Raw genomic sequence first — 22,902 nt, forward strand, 5'->3', positions numbered from 1 at the left:
GCCCCGGCCCTTTAGGCGTCTGTACCCGCGTCCGTGGGTGTGTCTCCCACCAGGCGCCCTCCTCGCACCTCGATGCGGAGCCGCGCGCCGAGCGCCCCACGTCTGCGCGCCGCGAGGGCCGGGCCGGGCTGACACCACTTCCTCCCCAGTCGCCGACCCGAGCCGGGCGCAGCCCGCGCCCCGCGAAGCCTCCCCGCCGCCGCCCCGAAGCTGCCCGCGCACGAGTCTCCGCCGAGTGCCCGCGCGCCCCGAGCAGCCGTCGAGGTAAGTGGCGCCCGCCCGCCGGCCTCGGGGGCCCTGGGAGCGGCTCCCGGGCCGCCCCCGGCCCCCGACTCCCCTCCCCGCGATGTCTCCCGACCACGGTCGAGCCCGAGGCCGGGCCCGGTGAACGCGCGGCTCCGCTGGGCCCGGGAGGGCGGTCCCCTCCGCCGACCCCTGCCCTTGACCCAGCTCCGCGGGGTTTGGGGCTGGGGTTCGCCTTCTCCGAGTTGGGTTTCGTCAGATTTGACTGATTTCCTGCCCAGAAAATTGCTCCAAAGTCAGACGGGGAACCGGTGCACCCTCTCCTGTCCAGCGGGTCCGGGAGCCCCAGCCTGACCGGCGCTGAAGGGCTTCCAGGGGCATTTCAGGGGGCATTTCCAGGCGCATTTCCGGGGGCATTTCCAGGCGCATTTCAGGGGGCATTTCCGGGGGCATTTCCGGGCGCCGTGCATTGAGTGCAGGTCGTGTGAAAATTTGAGTGACGGTCACGGGCCTGTCGCGTCTTAGTGTTTCTTTCCTTGAAAACTTTCAGACGACTGTTTCTTCTTTTTAAAAATAACTTTACCTCCGAATTACTGTCCTTTTCGCTTTAAAATAGCAGAGAGGAACGAGCTGGACACCAGGCACAGGTGTTGTAATTTGGCTTGGAATGAATATCCAGAGCACCCTTTTAGAAGCACGAAGCAAATTAACCAGGATGTTGTTATATCCAGGAGGATCTCGGGGCAGGGGTCCCCCAGAACACCTCATCCAAGTTCCCCCCCTATCTTCCTTCAGGGAAGGTGTTTCTTATCGTTCAGACCGTTGTGGAACGCTAAACGTGTTTGTTCCTGGTGCCACTCACTGCAAAGCGGTTCAAAAATAACTTTAAATGCAATTGTTATAGAAAGAAATGAAGTATCAGCCGAAGTAACATACAGAAAAAGCTCAGGGGTTTATTACTGCTCCGGTATAATGTGGTTTAAACAAAGGCAAGAGTACTAACTACTACTGATTTTAAAGTCTAGGCCTCCGAATGGGGGTTTCCAGGCCTTTGTCTCTTTGAGTAAACCTCAGGGGCAATTTTCACTCTGGCCTGAATACTGAAATACTGGGACAGCCCATGGGCAGCCTTACAGTAACGTTGGCTAGCAAAATTAACAGAGAGTCTACTAGGAAATTTCTGTAATGTCTTCGGGGTGGTATTTCCTGTCTGCTCAACGTGTTGTGAAAGGTCTAAGAAATTTAATGTCATCTTCAGATTCTGAGCCACCAGAGAATCACATGGTAAAGAGTCTGCATGCAAGGCAGGAGACCCAGGTTCGTTCCCTGGGTTGGGAAGATCCCCTGGAGAAGAAAATGGCAACCCACTCCAGTATTCTTGCCTGGAGAATCCCATGGACAGAGGAGCCTGGCAGGCCACAGTCCATGGGGTTGCAAAGAGTCGGACAGGACTGAGCAACTTCACTTTCTTTCCGATTCTTAGTCATTTTCACATTATTACTGATACTTATATCCTTCCCGGATATTTGGGAGACTTGGGTTCTTTTCCAGACCTGCCTTTAACTAGAGAAAAAATGATGTTAATTAAGTTGCTTTGATCTCTCTAACCTTATCAGTAAACATTATTGGCCTACCTGACATCTATCATTAAAATAGCAATTGAGGAGTTTCCAGAATTCTTTGAATCTGTCCTGTCTTGAATGCTGACAAAGAATGGCTGATCACTAACAAAGAAGAATGGAGAAAATGATGATAACAGATGTTGTTAGAGTCAAATCTTCTGAGGTCTTTTGTTTCTGAGAAGTTCCTCAAGAAACAGTGAATTTCTGGTCTACATGTCAGAAGGCGCATTTCCATTCTATTGAAAAACTTCAATAGGAAATTGATGAGCCCAAGCTTCAGTTCAGTTCAGTTCAGTCGCTCAGGTCTATATAATCGATTTCAAATTTTTTCAAGTGTTAATTATCAGGAAATATAACTTTGTAGTATGGATTACTTTATGACTCAGTTTCTTTAAATCTTAAGCACTGCCTACTAGGTTTTGTTCCTTGGTGGCTCAGATGGTAAAAAATCTGCCTGCAATGCAGGAGACCTAGGTTCGATCCCTGTGTTGGGAAGATCCTCTGGCAAAGGGAATGGCAACTCACTCCAGTATTCTTGCCTGGAAAATTTCATGGACAGAGGAGCCTGGCAGGCTACAGTCCATGGGGTTGCAAAGAGTTGGACATGATCAAGCAGTTAACACTTAACACTAAATTTTGTAGCGTCTATTAAATCTTTTGTATTTTTATATCCTGAGAATGTATACCAGTCATCCACTATTTTTTTAGTTTTTTCAATAACAAATTAAAAGTTCTAGATATCTTCATATTACTATTAGAATGAACTGCTCATAAAATACATCCTTGGTGGTCCAATGATTAAGATTTTCCTTTCCAATGCAGGGCGTACCGGTTCCATTCCTGGTCAGGTAGCTAAGATCCCACATGCCTTGCAGCCAAAAAACCAAAACATAAAACAGAAACAGTATTGTAACAAATTCAGTACTTAAACAATGGTTCACATAAAAAGCCTTTAAAAAATGCATCGCCGTAGATGCCTGTACTTGATATACTACTTTCAATTTCTTTAAACCATCCCACTTTCACAAACATGATTTTCATTTACTTCTAATCCTCTTCAGTGTTAATTATTTTTATACTCAATACCTTTTAGTAAGTGCAGAAGCTTGTAATAAATTGTGTGCCGTAGTCTGTCACACCAAAACATTTACAATTGCACTGCATCCCCATCACCTAGCCAAATCCTTGCACCATAGTTGGGACTCAAATAACATTTGCTAAATGTCCAGTGATATTAGTTCCACTTCTGGGTGGTACCATCAATCCGTCTACGCCCAGAGACCCAGCTGGCCCCCTACCAACCCTGATGCTTGAGCAGGCAGAGCTATAGCATCGCCCCAAGGCACCACACTTTCTCAGCTCCTGTTTTCAAGCTTGAATTCCTGACTCCATTTCCAGACATTTTCTAAACATCATCTATGAGCTTGAATCACTAAGAATCATATTATAAGAGCTAGTCTTTCTTCTCTGTCAACTCAGTTTCCTCTTTATCACCAGCTGGCCATCATAAAGAGTTATTATGTTTATTTAGCTTATATTTTGTACCAGATCCTGTGTTAACTAACTTGGATGTGTTGTTTCATTAAGCTTCACATGCTGGGTTTATGGAGCTTCCCCAGTGGCGCTGGTGGTAAAGAACCCACCTGCCAGTGCAGGAAACATAATGAGGTTTGGGTTCTATCTCTGGGTCAGGAAGATCTCCTGGAGGAGGGCATGGCAACCCACTCCAGTATTCTTGCCTGGAGAATCGCATGGACAGAGGAGACTGGCAGGCTGTGGTCCATAGGGTTGCAAAGAGTTGGACACGACTGAAGCAACTTAGCATACATGCATGCACACACCTGGGCTTATACCACTATTAACCCTTTATCGTTGAGGAAATGAAAGTGCAGAGAGGTTAAGAAGCTTACCCAGGGAGTGAGAAGCAGAGCTGACCTTTGAACTGAGTCAGTATGACACTTGCACTCGAGGCGCAATACCAAGGGCAAGGGCTTAAATGGTGAAAACGAACAGGAGGCCTTTCCTCAGTGAAGTTCGAAAATAGGGGAGACATAAATGGGCAGTTACAGCCCCAAACATGACCAAGGCCCTGTGCTGTGGGAGTATCATCAGATTCCTACACCACACGGGGGTCACGGAGGATGAAGTGAAGGTAGGCCAGCAAAGAACATGCCTTTTTAGAGTGGGAAAACATGTCTTTTGAAAAAATAATCTTCTTTAGCAGCAACCATGTGATTTAATTTGGCTGTGATGCACAGTATGTGGGGTCTTAATTCCCTGACCAGGGATCGAACCCACACCATCTGCATTGGAACCACGGAGTTTTAACCACTAGACCACCAGGGAAGTCCCCAGGTGGTTTCATTTTTATCTTTATTGTATTTCCAATCCTCTTGATAATGGGCTGTGTTAATTAAATCAATGAGCAGTGAGTAGCTTTTTTTTTCTACTTCTGCTGGGGATCCTTCTGATTTGATCTCATATCACAGACTCCTCAGTGAAATGGCTGTGGGCTGGGAGCGGATAAATGCAAAATCACACAGTAGTTATGTTTCCACAAACTGGCCAGAAGATTTATGTCCATAGATCTATATCATATCAAACTGGAAGGAAAATACAGAGTGATAGTAGAACAAGCAAAAACTAGATTTTCCCTTTTTTACTATGAAATATTTCATACATACAGTAGATGATGTAACGTAAATACCTGAGTGTATGAAAGTCCGTCAGTTGTGGCCGACTCTTTGCTACCCCATGTGCTATGCAGTCCCTGGAATTCTGCAGGCCAGAATACTGGAGTGGGTAGCCTTTCCTTTGTCCAGGGGATCTTCCCAACCCAGGGATCGAACCCAGGTCTCCTTCATAGCAGGCAGATTCTTCACCAACTGAGCCACAAGGCAAGCCCATACATAAATTACAACAAATAATAATAAAGCCGACATCAGGAAACATATCACCTAGCTTAAGAAGTAAAATAATACCAGTACCTCTGACTTCCTCTCAATAGCATTACCCTTTTTTCTTGATGGACTTCCCTGGTGGCTCAGATGGTAAAGCGTCTGCCTACAACGCGGGAGACCTGGGTTCAGTCCCTGGTGGGGGGCGGGGGAGATCTCCTGGAGAAGGAAATGGCAACCCACTCCAGTATTCTTGCCTGGGAAATCTCATGGACGGAGGAGCCTGGTAGGCTACAGTCCATGGGGTTGCAAGGAGTCAGAGATGACCGAGTGACTTTACTTCACTTTTTCTTGATAGAAGTCATCATTATTCTGAACGTAGTGATTTTTTGAAAAGGATTTAGAAAGCAGGTACATGCATTTACGAAGATATCAAATTGGGAATTAGAGTATACTAGCACTTGGGAAACTGAAATTATTTTTAAATATTTATTTATTATTAGTTTATTTATTTGGCTGCACTGGGTCTTAGTTGCAGCATCCGGGATCTACTTCCCTGACCAGGGATGTAACTTGGGCCCCCTGCATTGCAAGTGCAGAATCTTAGCCACTGGACCATCAGGGAAGTCCCCTGGGAAACTGAAATTAAAATCTTCACTGACTCAAAGCATGGCCATAAATAGAGTGTGCTGTAAAGTAAAGACAACTTATTTTAATTTAAATAGCATGAAAACAAAGTGGAAAAAAAAAAAACACCAAAAAAAAACCCAAAGTGGATTACCAATGGCTAAGAGGAAGTACCATGGAAGTAGTAGAATCTTAGTCATTAATGAAGTAACCAAGATTCATCACAGGATAACTGTAACTTTTAAGTGTGGTAAAGCATATGTAAGTTAGGAACTGCTGATTTGCGTATTACTTCCATTTCTACTTTAAATAGAAGTCAGTCATTCCAAAAAATACTTGCCAAGCACTATTCCAGATGAATGGAGAAGACAGAGATCTCTGCATTTGGGGAGCTATATTCCAGTGAGGAGACACAGACAGTCATCAGTAAGCATCATAAATAAGTAAATAATATAGGTGAATGAAGAGTCCCATTTGAAAAGGTAAAGTTGAATGAAGTAAAATTGCAGTGTTAAATAAGATGGTCAGGCTTGGCCTCATTGGGAAGGTAAGACCTAAGCCAGGGTTTGAAGGAGATGACTGTCTGAGGGAACAGTATTCTAAACAGAGGGAACAGCTAGTGCTGAGGCCATAAGGCACAAGTAAGCCTGGTGCGTTCGAGGAAAAAGGCACCTGTGTGGCCTGGAGGGAGCGAGTACTAGGAGGTGTGGTTGGAGATGGAGGAGGAGGGTGAAGAGGTGGCAGATCACGTAGGGTCTTGTAACCCATCTTGAAAACATTGGCTTTCACACTGAGTTAAATTGAGGGGCCATTGCAGGATTCTGAGAAAAGGAGTAATGTGATCGGACTTACATGTCAAAGGCTCACTGTGATTGCTTGACAAAAAGCTGGATAAAGTCAGAAATCTATTCAGAAGCTTTGGGAACCGGCATATATTTTAATGGCAGAGCCAACAGGATTTCCTGGCAAAGTGGATGTGGGATTTCAGAGAAAGAGGAACCAAAGATGAGCTGAAAGTTCTTGACCCAAACAACTGGAAGGATGGAACTGGCATCAACCACATGGGCAGTTTAGAGGGGACGCTGTGAGAAGTTGAGTTTTGGGGAGGAAGGCTTCAGAGGGAGGGGACATATCTATACATGTAGTTGATTCATGTTGTACAACAGAAACTACAACATTGTAAAGGAATTATACTCCAATTAAAAATAAATTGAAAAATCTGGAAAAAAAAAGTTTTGGACATGGATATGAAATGTCAACTGGTAATAACTATGTGCTTATTACATAAAAGGCTACAGTCATTCAGCCTAAATAACTTTTGGGGAAGGTACTGTCATTAATTCTCATTGTACAGATTAGAAATGACAGTTTAGAGAGTTTTAGAATTTTACCCAAGATTACATTTTAAGAACTGGGATGTAAAACTAGCTCTTTAGGATCCTAATGTGTTAAACTCTTCTTTTGAAACTTGCTGAAAGAATTGATCAGCAATCTTTATCATATAAATGAAATAAGAATATAGTCAGCTAATCAATAATATTTCATGCCCTTGAAACTCGAGACAGTGAGAGTTCTTTTTAATAAATGAGAGAGCGGGAAATGAATATTGAAAAGCCCCATATTTATGCATGAATTCACAACCAGTGACATGGGCCTTATAAAAGGTTTCTGTGATTGTGAGGGTTTTGGGGATTTATTTATTTATTTGGCTGTGTTGAGTCTTAGTTGCGGCACGTTGCATCTTCACTGGGGCACACAGGCTTCTCTCTTAATTGTGGCTCGTGGGCTTAGTTGCCCTGTGCCATGTGGGATCTTAGTTTTCAGACCAGGGATTGAACCCACGTCTCCTGCTCTGAAAGGTAGATTTTTAACCACTGGAGCATCAGGGAAGTCCCCTCTAAGATTATGAGTTTAACATCAGGATTCTGAGGAAGGGAAGCGGCCTTTTCCACAAAGGAGGTTTTTGTGCCTCGAGGTTAAGATACTTATATTTTCAAAATCTAAAACCAGATGGATTTTAAATGGATGCACGAGTTAGAGCAGGACTAAGAGTTCCCTAACAGCTGTTGAAGAATGGTACGTAACACTGCTGTGACTTTGGAAGTGGCTTCTAGGAAGTAACTACGGAGATCAAGATGGCTGACATTTCATCTGTTTTGGCTCCAGTGGGTGTCAGGGCAGTATAATTAGGAAGCAGCAGCACTTAGTGGAGTTCTGCTTAATCCATTGTCTGCATCATAGTTCATGTCGTCGACTGTTTTTCCCCCCACAGGCAAAAGTTTGTTTTTCAGTTAAGTGCATTATTAGAATTTCATCTCAAAAAGAAAAGAATGAACAAATCAGTTATGTGGCAGAAAAAAATACCACAAAATCTTTTTCAGGCAGTTTACAGAATGATCTCAATTCAGTGAGCTGACTGAATTTGTCTAAGGCTACTGTATTTATGGTATTAACGAACTCTTTCATCTCTGCTGATAACATAAAATTCACAGTTGATGGGTCAATGAACTGATGAGGTTTGGGATGTAGCATTAAAAAAATCATTTACTTTATTATTTTTTAAGGGGAATGACTCCCTTCTAGTTAAATTCCTAAATGATATGGCTTAGCAAGTCAAGACTGTTTCTTAGCAAATCAAGACTATTTGTTGACTGACATGGTGCTTAAATTTCTGCCATTGTATGTGGCAAACAGAAATGAAGTGGCTTGGGCCCGGGACGTGGGTAAGTGCAGTGCGATGCTGTGAGCAAATGGCTCCCAAAATTGCCATAGAAGAGAAAAGCTAAATCATCCAGGGAGCTCACTGCCTTTACCATCAGAGCAGAAAAGCACCCCTCATTCGAGATTCACAGAAGGGACCTCTGTGCTTACATTCACACTCAAGTTGAACGACACTCTGCTGAACATGCTGACACTGGAACTTTTTCTCCAGTCTTATCACATATCTGTCGAGGGCTGATCATGTGCCAGACAGAGTAGAAGGTGTAAAACAAAGTAAGATATGGCACCAAACCTCCAGAAGCTTCTGGTCTAGTGGGAGACCCAGGCCTGCAAATAAACACATTCCAGTTTGTGATGAACATAAGACGGTGATGGGAGTGATTGTAGGGAATACAGAGTATGGGGGGAACCAAGGCATTTTGAAGGATAAAGATATTTCCAGGAGGCCCAGTGGAAGAAAGCTACCTCAGGCACTACCTGCATGAACTTGTTCAGCAGAGCTGGAGCATACAGGGCAGTGGGAAAGGAAATGGGGAGATTTGGTTTTAACTCTTAGTATGTAATTAGTATGGAGAAGGAAATGGCAACCCACTCCAGTGTTCTTGCCTGGAGAATCCCAGGGAAGGGGGAGCCTGGTGGGCTTCCGTCTATGGGGTCACATAGAGTCGGACACGACTGAAGTGACTTAGCAGCATGTAATACTCAGATTACATTTATGTGGTACAGTCCCCACAGTCTACCACTTTGAGTCAAAATGCTTAGCATTTGTGAAGACAGAAAACTCTGGTTCTCTGGAGCCCTGTCCAATACAAGTATCTTGCAAGCCACATAGATTATTTTTATTTATTTATTTATTTTGCCATGCCATGCGGCATGAAGGATCTTCGTTCCCTGACTGGGTATCGAACCCATGCCCCCTGCAGTGAAAGTGCGGCATCCTAACCACTGGACTGCCAGGAAAGTCCCCACGTAAATAACTTTACATTTTCAAGAAGCCACACTAGAAACAGTCAAAGAGAAACACGGGGTGTTAATTTAGTAATCCATTTAGTATGTATGTATCCAAAATGACCATTTACTGAACTAATATTCAGTTCAGTTCAGTCGCTCAGTCATATCCGACTCTTTGCGACCCCATGAATCACAGCACGCCAGGCCTCCCTGTCCATCACCAACTCCCGGAGTTCACTCAAACTCATGTCCATCGAGTCAGTGATGTCATCCAGCCATCTCATTCTCTGTCATCCCCATCTCCTCCCGCCCCCAATCCCGCCCAGCATCAGACTCTTTTCCAGTGAGTCAACTTGTCGCATGAGGTGGCCAAAGTATTGGAGTTTCAGCTTTAGCATCAGTCCTTCCAATCAACACCCAGGATTGATCTCCTCCAGAATGGACTGGTTGGATCTCCTTGCAGTCCAAGGGACTCTCAACAGTCTTCTCCAGCACCACAGTTCAAAAGCATCAAGTCTTCAGCGATCAGCTTTCTTCACAGTCCAACTCTCACATCCATACATGACCACTGGAAAAACCATAGCCTTGACTAGACGGACCTTGGTTGGCAAAGTAATGTCTCTGCTTTTTAATATGCTATCTAGGTTGGTCATAACTTTCCTTCCAAGGAGTAAGCGTCTTTTAATTTCCTGGCTGCAATCAGCATCTGCAGTGATTTTGGAGCCCCCCAAAATAAAGTCTGACACTTTTTCCACTTTTCCCATCTATTTCCCATGAAGTGATGGGACCAGATGCCATGATCTTCATTTTCTGAATGTTGAGCTTCAAGCCAAACTTTTCACTCTCCTCTTTCACTTTCATCGAGAGGCCTTTGAGTTCCTCTTCACTTTCTGCCATAAGGGTGGTGTCATCTGCATATCTGATGTTATTGATATTTCTCCCAGCAATCTTGATTCCAGCTTGTGCTTCTTCCAGCCCAGCGTTCCTCATGATGTACTCTGCATATAAATTGAATAAGCAGGGTGACAGTATACAACCTTGACGTACTCCTTTTCCTATTTGGAACCAGTCTGTTGTTCCATGTCCAGTTCTAACTGTTGCTTCCTGACCTGCATACAGGTTTCTCAAGAGGCAGGTCAGGTGGTCTGGGATTCCCATCTCTTTCAGAATGTTCCACAGTTTATTGTGATCCACACAGTCAAAGGCTTTGGCATAGTCAATGAAGCAGAAATAGAAGTTTTTTCTGGAACTCTCTTGCTTTCTCCATGATCCAGCGGATGTTGGCAATTTGATCTCTGGTTCCTCTGCCTTTTCTAAAACCAGCTTGAACATCTGGAAGTTCACGGTTCACATATTGCTGAAGCCTGGCTTGGAGAATTTTGGGCATGACTTTACTAGCGTGTGAGATGAGTGCAATTATGCGGTAGTTTGAGAGTTCTTTGGCATTCCCTTTCTTTGGGATTGGAATGAAGACTGACCTTTTCCAGTCGTGTGGCCACTGCTGAGTTTTCCAAATTTGCTGGCATATTGAGTGCAGCACTTTCACAGCATCATCTTTCAGGATTTGAAATAGCTCAACTGGAATTCCATCACCTCCACTAGCTTTGTTCGTAGTGATGCTCTCTAAGGCCCACTTGACTTCACATTCCAAGATGTCTGGTTCCAGGTGAGTGATCATGCCATCGTGATTATCTTCATCGTGAAGATCTTTTTTGTATAGTTCTTCTGTGTATTCTTGCCACCTCTTCTTAACATCTTCTGCTTCTGTTAGGTCCATACCATTTCTGTCCTTTATCGAGCCCATCTTTGCATGAAATGTTCCCTTGGAATTTCTGGTTTTCTTGAAGAGATCTCTTGTTTTTCCTATTCTGTTGTTTTCCTCTGTTTCTTTGCATTGATTGCTGAGGAAGGCTTTCTTATCTCTCCTTGCTATTCTTTGGAACTCTGCATTCAGATGCTTATATCTTTCCCTTTCTCCTTTGCTTTTCGCGTCTCTTCTTTTCACAGCTACTTGTAAGGCCTCCTCAGACAGCCATTTTGCTTTTTTGCATTTCTTTTCCATGTGCATGGTCTTGGTCCCTGTCTCCTGTACAATGTCACGAACCTCTGTCCAGAGTTCATCAGGCACTCTATCTATCAGATCTAGTCCCTTAAATCTATTTCTCACTTCCACTGTATAATCATAAGGGATTTGATTTAGGTCATATCTGAATGGTCTAGTGGTTTTCCCTACTTCCTTCAATTTAAGTCTGAATTTCGCAATAAGGAGTTCATGATCTGAGCCACAGTCAGCTCCTGGTCTTGTTTTTGCTAACTGTATAGAGCTTGTCCATCTTTGGCTGCAAAGAATATAATCAGTCTGATTTCGGTGTTGACCATCTGGTGATGTCCATGTGTAGAGTCTTCTCTTGTGTTGTTGGAAGAGGGTGTTTGCTATGACCAGTGCATTCTCTTGGCAAAGGTCTGACAGAATGTGGTCCACTGGAGAAGGGAATGGCAAACCACTTCAGTATACTTGCCTTGAGAACCCCATGAACAGTATCAAAAGGCAAAATGATAGGATACTGAATGAGGAATTCCCCAGGTCGGTAGGTGCCCAGTATGCTACTGGAGATCAGTGGAGAAATAACTGCAGAAAGACTGAAGGGATGAAGCCAAAGCGAAACAAATACCCAGTTGTGGATGTGACTGGTGATAGAAGCAAAATCCGATGCTGTAAAGAGCAATATTGCATAGGAACCTGGAATGTTAGGTCCATGAATCAAGGCAAATTGGAAGTGGTCAAACAGGAGATGACAAGAGTGAACGTCGACATTCTAGGAATCAGTGAACTAAAATGGACTGGAATGGGTGAATTTAACTCAGATGACCATTATATCTACTACTGTAGGCAGGAATCCCTTAGAAGAAATGGAGTAGCCATCATGGTCAACAAAAGAGTCCGAAATGCAGTACTCGGATGCAGTCTTAAAAACGACAGAATGATTTCTGTTCGTTTCCAAAGCAAACCACTCAGTATTACAGTAATCCAAGTCTATGCCCCAACCAGTAACGCTGAAGAAGCCGAAGTTGAACGGTTCTATGAAGACCTACAAGACCTTTTAGAACTAACGCCCAAAAAAGATGCCCTTTTCATTATAGGGGACTGGAATGCAAAAGTAGGAAGTCAAGAAACACCTGGAGTAACAGGCAAATTTGGCCTTGGAGCACCAACTAATATTAATTATACTAAATTACAGTAACTGTAAGTCATATTGAAATTATGGATGAATTCTTTTTCTTTTTTCATACTAAATCTTCCAAATCCAGCATGTCTTACGCTTAGAGCACATTTCAGTTTGGACGAGCCACAATTCAAGTGCTCAGTGGCCACCTGTGGCTAGTGGCGACTGAACTGGATGGTGCACTTCTAGGTAATTGCAGAAATACTGTATCCTAAGTGTTGAATGAGATGGCTGGATGGCATCACCGACTCTGTGGACATGAGTTTGAGTGTACTCCGGGAGTTGGTGATGGACAGGGAGGCCTGGCGTGCTGTGATTCATGGGGTCGCGGAGAGTCGGACACGACTGAGCGACTGAACTGAACTGAACTGAACTGAACTGAAGTGTTGAATGTTCAGCTGTATGGAGGATACTAGATGCCTTATCAAGAAAACTAAGGGGAAAAAGAAACAAAAAGCATTTTCTATTCCTGTGGGGTGTGTCCTTGGAACCAGACTTTTATGCATAGCTCAGCCTACACCCAAAATGCTTTATTAGCCCTCTAAGCAACAAAAACAACAACAAATCGCCATTGCTTACTTTTTATTCTTTATCTTCTCCTCTGCCCACCCTCCCATCCTCACCCTTATTCTTCTGGATTCTTCTTAAAAGTAACAGGGACTGAAAACAGAGTGGAAGTAAAACGTAGAGCAGGCTACCGTAAACCCACATCCGGCAAATCTGAGTGGTTGCCCTAGGCAACGGTGGTTGTCAAGTCTTTTTTCTTTCTCTTTAGCTTTCATCTGCTAGCTCACAGGCATAACACACCCTCACAACAGCAGCTCTCTTTGTGATGTCTTCACCTCCAAAAATACACTTCCCTTCCAGGGTGGAAGATAGTGATAAGATTTGGATTGTGGCGTTGTAAAAGTGCCATGGGTACAGTTTGAAAAAGCTTTAGGGAGATTCCGATGCAGTTCCTCTCTAGTTCAGAATGGTTAAGAATCTCTGTCCTAGGGATTTCCCTGGTGGTCTAGTGAGGAACTAAGAACTCGCATGCTGTGTGCCGTGGCCAAAAAAAAAACATAACAATCTCTGTCCTAGAAACACAACTTACAGATGTCCTTTCCAGTAGCTTGGTATTTTAAAACTGTGCCTAGTCTATGGGAAAATGGCAGTTCAGGTACACAAAAATGCAACAGGCAGAAGTAAACAAGTCCTGCTTGGGACTTGGGAACCTGTATGTGGTGTGTGAGTAAGTGACGGACATTTGTTTCCACCAGTGGTTTTAGATCCCCTGGAGGAGGAAATGGCACCCCACTCCAGTATTCTTTTCTAGAGAAACCCCATGGACAGAGGAGCCTGGCGGGCTACGGTCCATAGGGTCGCAAAGAGTCGGACAGGACTGAAGCAACTTAGTCCACAGTAGTTTTTGGCACACGGTGGTTTTCGAGGGAGATACAGTAACAAAAATGATGCTGGTGGTGATAATAATAATGGCTTAGTATAGTATATCAGACACTCTACCAAGGGCTCAGGTTAAGTCACTTAGCCAGGATCACCCAACAGCTGAATGTATTTACTGAGTACGTGACGTGTGTCACAGGCTTGGAGGAAAATACAAGATTTTCTGCCTAACCTCAGTGTGGTGTGAAAGACAGACAGGAACTCAGTTGCAGTCAAACTGGACAAACAGATACTGTAACAGCAGCATTAGCAAAATAGCTGCCAAATTCTACCTCTTAATGATCACCGTCAGTCTGTTTCTTCAGAAGGTCGTGTGGCATGACTGTGAACATGAGCTTTCAACTGAGACCTGGGCACAGTCCAGTGCTCCACTCACACGAGCTTGTGCAAATTACTGTTTCTCCAGCCCTCAGTTTTATAACCTATAAAATTAGGATAATGTCATACATCCTAAGAGTGCTTTGAGAATTAAATGAGATACTATATGTATCTGATGTGTAGTAATTGTCCCATATTTATAACTCCTACTATTCTTTTTTAACGGTGCTAATACATATTAACATGAACTGTTATCTAACATGAACTGTTATCCATTGAGTTCCAATAGTTGAATTGTTATCCAGCCATACGCTGTGCCAGCTACTGGGAGAGTTGAGTCAAAATGCTTCAGTTCAGTTCAGTCGCTCAGTCGTGTCCAACTCTTTGCGACCCCATGAATCACAGCACGCCAGGCCTCCCTGTCCATCACCAATTCCCAGAGTTCACTCAAACTCATGTCCATCGAGTCAAACAGAAGACTGTGGTTCTCTGGAGCCCTGTCCAATACAAATATAATACAAATAAAATGCTGTCCCTCTCAGCATAGCTGAAAAGGTTTTTTGAAATCTTGGTTGTTGATTCATACTTTTATTGAAAGGCTAGAATAACATTAAGAAGGTGGTATAGCTTACTTGGCAGCTAAACAGCCTCTTTCTTGACTATGAGGCTGATGGGTTCTATAGATGGATGTGGTGATTGACAGAAGGCAGAGTTCCTGTTTGGTTTGGATAAAGATCAGATGTGTAAGTTTCAGCCCTCCTTGGGGGCTATTCGCTGAGGCCAGCAATGCCTTATGCTGAAAGTGGAGCTCCTAAGAGTTCTTAGTGCATTTCACTGAATGTGGGCATTTCTTTTCTCAACCCCTTCTAATGGATGGAAGGATGGATGAATAGTTGGCTGATTGGACTGGGATCTCATGTCCGTTACAGAGCCCCAGACTTTGAGTCCCAAACTGCTTTATTTGTTTTTGTTTTCTTGGCTCAAGTCCCACCTTAAGAATCTGTGAGCCAGTTCTGCCATAGTGTATAAGGCAAGTGTTCTTGCTGATTTTAGACCCAGGGCAGTTGCAGTTTCTTTGTTCCTTGTGACAGAGGAGTCGAATGACCCACAGCATCAGTCCTTGATTACTCCAGTTTGTCCGTGGACTTCCATCTTTGCTGACCCCGAGTTTGGGCGTTTTCCTTGGCTCTGTGTTTGACAGCCCTCCTCCAGACCTACACTGGACCACTGCTTCCCTTGCTCTAGTGGTTCTCTGTACAATCCCTTCTCCTTAACATCTTCCAGAAATTCCTCAAGGGTTTTCATCTAGCAGCGGCATCCTTCCTTGCTTTCCAGAGTGCTCTGGAGTCATTTCACTTGAATCGTAGGAAAGGATGTGTGTTCACTGCCCACTAACCAGAAGTTGTGAGTGCAGTTATTTTTTTAAGAATAGTTTTATTTATTTATTCATTTTTGGCTGTGCTGGGTCTTCATTGCTTTGTGGGCTTTTTCTCTAGTTGCAGAGAGCAGGGGCTACTCTCTCGTTGCAGTGGGTGGGTTTCTCACTGCAGCGGCTGCTCTTGTTGTGGACCATGGGCTCTAGGGCACACCGGCTTCAGTAGTTCTAGAGCTCCTGGGCTCCAGAGCACAGCCTCAGTAGCTGTAGTGCATGGACTCAGTTGTGGGCTCTTCTCAGATCAGGGATAGAAACTGTGTCTCCTGCATTGGCAGGCGGGGTCTTTGCTACTGAGCCACCAGAGAAGCCCCTATCAGTGTATTTAAGAGATTTGAATTATGTAGATCATGAAACAATTATCACAATAAGTTTGGTGAATATCCATCATCTCATATAGATATAAAATCTAAGTAATAAATTTTTTTCCTTACGATGAGAACTCTTAGGATTTACTCTCTTAACATCCTTCATATATAACATACAGCAGTGTGAATTATATGCATCATGATGTACACTACCTCCTAATGCTTATTTATCCTATAAGCAGAAGTTCGTACCTTTTGATCACCTTCTTCCAATCCCCAGCCCACCCCCCAGTAACCACAAATCTAATATCTTTTTCTATGAATTTTTTTGTTCTTGAAGTACAGTTGACCTACAACCACTGTGTGAGTTCCTGGTGCACAACATAATGATTTGATCTTTCTATTCATTACAAAATTACCACCACAATTTTTGCCATTTTCTCATTATTATTTTTGGATAAATACTGACATTTTGGCTTTTTTTAAACACACTGAATATTGACATTAATAGTTGTTTACCACGTGTTCCTTTGCATGACACTTTTCTGCTCACAGCCTCCATTTCTTCACTTGCAGACGAGACTAATACATTTTGCAGAGCAGGTACAACGAGGCAGAATCTAGTATAAGAGCATAGTACCATGCTGGAGCTGTAGCAGGTACCCTGGAGTGGTAGCTGTGGTGATCATTTGTTCCACTATCAACAGCTGCATGACAGACCACCCCAAACTCAGTGCTGCGCGTCAGACAGTTTTATTGTGATCACAGATTGTGTGGGTCAGGACTCGCCACCACAGGGCTAGCTGGCCTCAGCTCTGCGTGATGTCTGTAACCTCAGCTGGGGATACTTGAACAGCTGGAGGTGGTGCAAACTTCTGGAGACTGGGCTTACCTGGAGGATTTTTCACTCACCAGCTTGGCCCCTTAGCTGGGCCGGGACTGGTAACCAGAGTGTCTCCTGTGGCCCCTCCAGGTGGCTCTGGCTTCTCACAGGGTGACAGCTGGGCTTGCACAGGGAGTGTATGGAGGGAGTTCTGAGCGACCTTGTGAATGGCCTCTCCTGGCCTGCCCTGCACACAGAGCATCACTTCCTTAATACTGCATCCGTCATAGCAGTCAGAGACTTCTCAAGAGTCAAGGGGAGGGGACAGAGACCCCACATCAAAGAACGGGAAGCCTTGTTTAAAACCATCATCGTCATTACCATCTTTACACTGTGAATCTGCTTCTTCCGTATGAATAAGGAAAGGAAGTGCTTTCAAGTCCCATAGCAATGGAGTGAACATTTTCAAGAGGTTACACGTTGTCCAGGAAAGGCACATTAGTGATTAAAAATAAGCTGGATTTTCCAGTATCTAACCTGGTTCTTTCTCATTCCATACTGTTTTGGTTTTTTTTTAATCTTTTTTTTTAGCCATGCCACAAAGCTTGTGAGAACTTTGTTCCCCAGCCAGGGATCACACCTGGGCCCTTGGGCAGTGATAGCGCAGTCTAAGCCACTTGACTGCCAGGGAATTCCCTCATTCCGTACCTTTAAACAGTAAATAGTTTCTTATGGCATTTTCAGCACAGAAATGATACAGGGCATGGCATATGGAGAGTGCCTTCTTTCCTTGCATTTGACCTAAAGCACCAGCCATTTTTGTCTTGGGTAAAACTTTTGATTCTCATAATCTTCATACACCCTGTACTTGCTTATAACATTTTTTAAAATTTATTTGTTTTTAATTGGAGATAATTACAATATTGTGTTGGTTTCTGCCATACATCAACATGAATCAGCCATTGGTATACACGTGTCCCCTCCCTCTGGAACCTCCCTCCCACCTCCCACACTTTTTAAAAAGTTTTACCATCTATTTGTAGACCAGTGGTTCTCAAACTTTAGCATGCAAACAAATCACATGGGAGGCTTTTTAAAATACAGATTGTTGGTCCTCACCCCCAGAGTTTCTGATTCAATAATTCTGGAGTGGGGCTGAAGAATTTGCATTTCCAAGTATCTGGGTGATGCTGTGGCTATTGGTCTGAGACTCATACTTTGAGAACCACTGTTGCAAAAAAAGGGGCTTCCCTGATGGCTCAGCAGTAAAGAATCCACCTGCAGTGAAGGAGACTTGGGTTCAATCCCTGATTCAGGAAGATCCCCTGGAGGAGGAAGTGTAACTCCAGTATTCTTGCCTGAAAAATCCCATGGACAGAGGAGCCTGGAGGGCTACAGTCCGCAGGGTCACAAAGAGTCAGACACGACTGAGAGACTAAGAGGGCAGCAGGCAGGCTGCAAAGAAAGTGCAGATCCAAATCCAAAGATTAGCTTGGGCCTCACTAGATTTCCCAACTCTGTCAACCCACCGTGTGCTTCCAGAGTCTGGCATTCTTCTCATAGGATATACGTACTGACTCAACAAGTGCAATGGTGATACGATCACTCTTAGCACTTTCTGAGCATCTCACATGTATGAGGCATTCGGTGTTGTCTTATTTAATCTTTACAAAAATTCAGTGAAATATCCTCGTTTTATAGATTGAGAAACCAACACTGTTAAGGCCAAGTTTCTTAACATTTTATGACAATGAGGGCAGGGCTGAACCCCAGATCTTCTAGAATCCAAAGTGCTGGACAATGCTCTTAGCTGCTGTGCATCCCACCATCATCTCAGGCTGCAGAGAACAACTTCTCACCCCTAGAGAGTGAGTGATCTCTTTTCTCTGATCCCTTATTATTTTATATCTTTCATATTATTGTTTGTGTGTGCTCAGTTGCTCAGTTGTGTTTGACTGTTTGCGGCTCTGTGGACTATAGCCCACCAGGCTCTTCTGTCCACAGGATTCTCTAGGCAAGAATACTGGAGCAGGTTGCCATCTCCTACTTCAGGGGATCTTCCCTACCCAGGGATTGAACCTGCGTCTCCTGTGGGCCCCTCCATTGCCGGCGAATTTTTTACTCCTGAGAGGGAGCCCTTAAATTATTGTTACATGGTGTTAAATTATTTTCACGTCTGCCATCCTGTTTAGACTTTGAACTTTATTCATCCATTCACCAAATATTCAAGGTATGGATTCCAGCATTACCATAAAGTCTGCCAGAGAGCTTGCATCCCATCATTGCTTCTTGAGATAATGAATGAATTAAGAAGTAAAGAATCATGGTCCAAAACTATGACCTATCGCTGTGTAGTTAAATGAGTTCATGTGCAAATAAACAGGTGGTCTCTAGGTATATTTGTTTTTGTATCACCCATTTCTCTAGGTCATCCCAACCTAAGAGAATGTGTAAGAAATATGGTTATTATAACAGCAACTACTTAATGGCCCCATAAAGCAGACCTGTGTTCTTGGTTTCCTCTAGGGAAACAAAAGATAGTCTGTTTTCTTTTTGTTTTTTACCTGTTGTGTATATCGTGGTGTTTATATGTTAATCCCAAACTTCCAATTTATATCTCTCCTAGTCCCTGCCCTGCTATCTGCTTTGGTAACCAAAAGTTTATTTTCTATGTCTGTAAGTCTGTTTCTGTTTTATAAGTAAGTCCATTTGTGTCATTTTTTTAGATTCCACAAGTAAGTGCTATTATATGATATTTGTCTTTGACTTAGCTCATTTAATATGATCATCTCTGGGTCCATCCATATTGCTGCAGATGGATTATTTCATTCTTTTTTGGCTGAGTAATATTCCATCATGTGTATGTGTGTATATGGATACCTACGTAAATACATACATATATACCACATCTTTTTTATCCATTCATCTATCAGTAGACATTTAGGTTGCTTCCGCATCTTGGCTATTGTAAATGATGCAGCTATTAACATTGGGGTGTGCATGTATATTTAAATTAGAATTTTCTCTGAATATATGCCTGGGAGTGGGATTGCAGGATCATACAGTAACTCTAGGTTTATTTTTTTAAGGAGCCTCCATATTGATATCCCTGGGCTTCCCAGGTGGTGCTAATGGTAAAGAACCCAGCTGCCAGTGCAGGAGACACAAAGGACGTGTGTTCAATCCCTGGGTTGGGAAGATCGCCTGGAGGGGGCATGGCAATCCCCTCCAGTATTCTTGCCTGGAGAATCCCCAAAGCCTGGTGGGCTAAAGTCCATAGGGTTGCATAGAGGCAGACACTACTGAAGCAATTTAGCATGCATGCATATACTGATAACCATAGAGTCTGCACCAACTTATATTCCCACCAACAGTGAAGGAGCGTTCCTTTTTCTCTACACCCTCTATAGTATTTATCATTTGTGGCGTTTTTAATGATGGCCATTCTGACTGTTTGGATTTGTAGTTTTGATTTTCATTTCCCTGGTGACTCAGGTGGTAAAGAATCTGCCTGCAATGCAGGAGACCCGGGTTCGATCCCTGGGTTGGGAAGATCCCCTGGAGAAAGAAATGGCTACCTACTTCAGTATTCTTGCCTGGAGAATTCCATGGACAGAGGAAAGCGTTGGACATGACTGAGAGACTCACAGTTTCTCATTTACTTTTTGTCTAACATTTAGTGATATCGAGCATCTTTCCACATGCCTGTTGGCCATCTTGTGTCTTCTTTGGAGAAATGTCTATTTAGGTCCTACTGTATAGCACAGGAAACTATACTCAGTCCCTTGTAATAACCTATATGGGAAAGAATCTGAAAAATAATTTGTATATGTATAACTGAACCAGTTTGCTGTACACTTGAGACTCACACAACACTGTAAATGAGCAATACTCCAACTAAAAAAAAAAAATGTTTAAAGAGGCTATTGTAAAAAAAAAAAAAAGATACGTATATATTTTAAAACACTGTCCCTTTTCTTTCCATTCATGACTTTCCCACCCCTGCCAGTTATAAGAATGCCTATGGAGCCAGTTGGTTTTCCTGGTGGGGAAAGGATGGGCTGAGCATTAGGCTCCTGCTCAGGAGACTGTTGACTGGAACAGTGTGACGTGCACTGCTCACCTTCGCCCTTCTCTCCACAACCATGATCAGAATATCCGATCAGCCCGTATCCTTGAGCATTGGAGCATCCGATATGATTTGGTGGAGATCTTGAGGGGGCCTGCTTTTCTTTGAGGAGGTGACATTTAAGCTGAGTCTCAAGCACCAAAGCTACTGCATTCACCTAAAATCTCTCTCCTCAAACCCTAAGCTGCTAATAAGATTCTGGATAACGGATCTAAGGCAGTGATTCAAAGTGGCACTTACTTTAAGTAATCAGTGATTCCTTACTATTGCAGCTAACTAATTTTCTGATCTAGGATAAGTTACTTAAACTTTGTAAAATAGGAAAAATAATGCCAGCCTCTAAAGGATTATTATCGGGATGTCTTCAGCCTTCCAGGCGTTTCCGAGGCTGAAGAAGGCTTCCGTTCACTTGCTTACGGTGTTGGGGCGACACTTACTGAGTGCCCAGAGCCCAGCCGGGACTGTTGTACAGACTGTACGTGCATTCATTTACAGACTCTCACCTGGACCCCACGAGGCAGCTAGTTATCACACCTTTCGAAGATGAGAAAACTAAAGTGTCAGAGGTTTAGGTAACTTGCCCCAGGTTACCCAGCCAATAAGTGACAGTGCTGGGTTTTGTCTCTGAGTTCTAGACTCTGCTCCGTCTGGAAAGTCTTGTCTGCCCTGGGTGGCTCAGTGGTCCCCCAGCCTTAGCCGTAGCAAATGTGACCAAAATAGGAGCGCCCCCCCATACACACACACACTGCACCCCAACTACTTATGGAAGATGATTTGGGAGAAAAATATTGTTAATAGATGTTTTTTTTTTTAAGGGATGAATCATCATGAATGTGTGGGAGTAAAAATTCATTTCCTATCTCGAAAATAGTTCTAACTTCAAAATAGAGTAGAAAACATTGTCAGTGCATCTTTGAGGAAAAAGAGAGAAAGTCTACTAATTTTAAAATTTACTAAAAATTTACTCATTTACTAAAATTTTAGTAAAATACATTAGAATTTACTGAAAAGTTTTAGTAAGATTTATAGAAAAAGAATTAGAACTTGGTTTCCGCTGAAAACTCTTAAATGCACCTCAGATTTTTCTGATATCTTTTCCATGGCACGTGGTATATCATGTTTGGGACACATGCGCTCATAGAAATGGCCATAAATACTTGAAAATAGAGAGAAGGCCAGGGCATGGTGGGGACACATGCTGCTTGAGCTCATTAATGTAGAGTTTACCACCCTTGACTGTTATTTCTACCAACAGCCCCAGTCCTTTGGGGGTTTTGGTGCCAGGTGCAGAATACTGACCAAGACCCAAAACCAGAGATTTCCTTACCCCACAGAAAGGCCACAAGAATTAATTGATACTTCCAGTTTTATCCTTAAGCCTTGCTGCATGTAATTTTTCAGCAAAGGAAAACATCTGGCTCATAACATTATTTCTTGAAAAGAAGGGCAAATAATCCATTTCCAGCGATTGAGAAGTGGTTAAATGATGGCACAGCACATCTGTGGGGGACTTCCTTGGGGGTCCGGTGGTTAAGGCTTCCTACTTCCAGTGCAGGGGCCATGGGTTCAAGCCCTGGTTGGGGAACTAAGATCCCACATGCTGTGTGGTGCAGCCGAAAGAAAAAAATAAGTAGATAAAAATAAAATTTCAGTTTAAAAGAAAGATGTTTGGAGCCATGAAATTGGAAGAACTGTTGAGTGACAGACAGGAACGCATGTTATAATTGCTACTGACTGAATGGACTCACCTTCTCAGATAGCTTGTCTTGTCTTATCTCTCTTCCCCACTCCCTTCTGAAGGGGCTCCATTTGGTTTCCACCCTCAACGCTTCTCCAGAGATAACCAGTGACTTTTATGTGGTTAAAGCCAAAGGTCATTGTTCACGTCTCATCTTGAGAACATGCAGCATCGTTATCCTATTTCATTGATCGATTCCTTAATAGTTTCTTTTTGGAGGTGGAAGACACTGCACCGAATGTTCAGGGACATTTTAGGACATAACAGCATACAGTTGCTTGTAGAATTTCATACTGTTTCTTCTTGGTATTACAAATAAAATGTGAGCCTTTACCTCTTCACATTGAGAATCTTAAGATTCTAAGACAGGCTGAGCGTGCCAGATACTTAGCCAAGCCTGTTCCTTTCAACCATTAGAGTTCA

The 22,902-nt window shown here is 43.4% G+C and overlaps 1 protein-coding gene across 5 annotated transcripts in view; it reads left to right on the forward strand.

The window, feature by feature from the left end:
• APBB1IP (amyloid beta precursor protein binding family B member 1 interacting protein) overlaps positions 1–22,902 on the forward strand; it is an 84,939-nt gene that overhangs the window by 316 nt on the left and 61,721 nt on the right. For 3 of the 5 annotated variants that reach the window (XM_088844152.1, XM_055427856.2, XM_055427877.2), the window contains exon 2: positions 54–264. The gene's annotated coding sequence lies outside the window, so the exon portion shown is untranslated. The remainder of the gene's footprint in view (positions 1–53; positions 265–22,902) is intronic. The other 2 variants (XM_055427859.2, XM_055427872.2) reach the window with 1 other exon arrangement.

The sequence above is a fragment of the Moschus berezovskii genome, chromosome 15 (genome assembly GCF_049115385.1).
Source record: "Moschus berezovskii isolate FMDL1 chromosome 15, NW_MosBer_1.0, whole genome shotgun sequence".
Classification (NCBI taxonomy): domain Eukaryota; kingdom Metazoa; phylum Chordata; class Mammalia; order Artiodactyla; family Moschidae; genus Moschus; species Moschus berezovskii.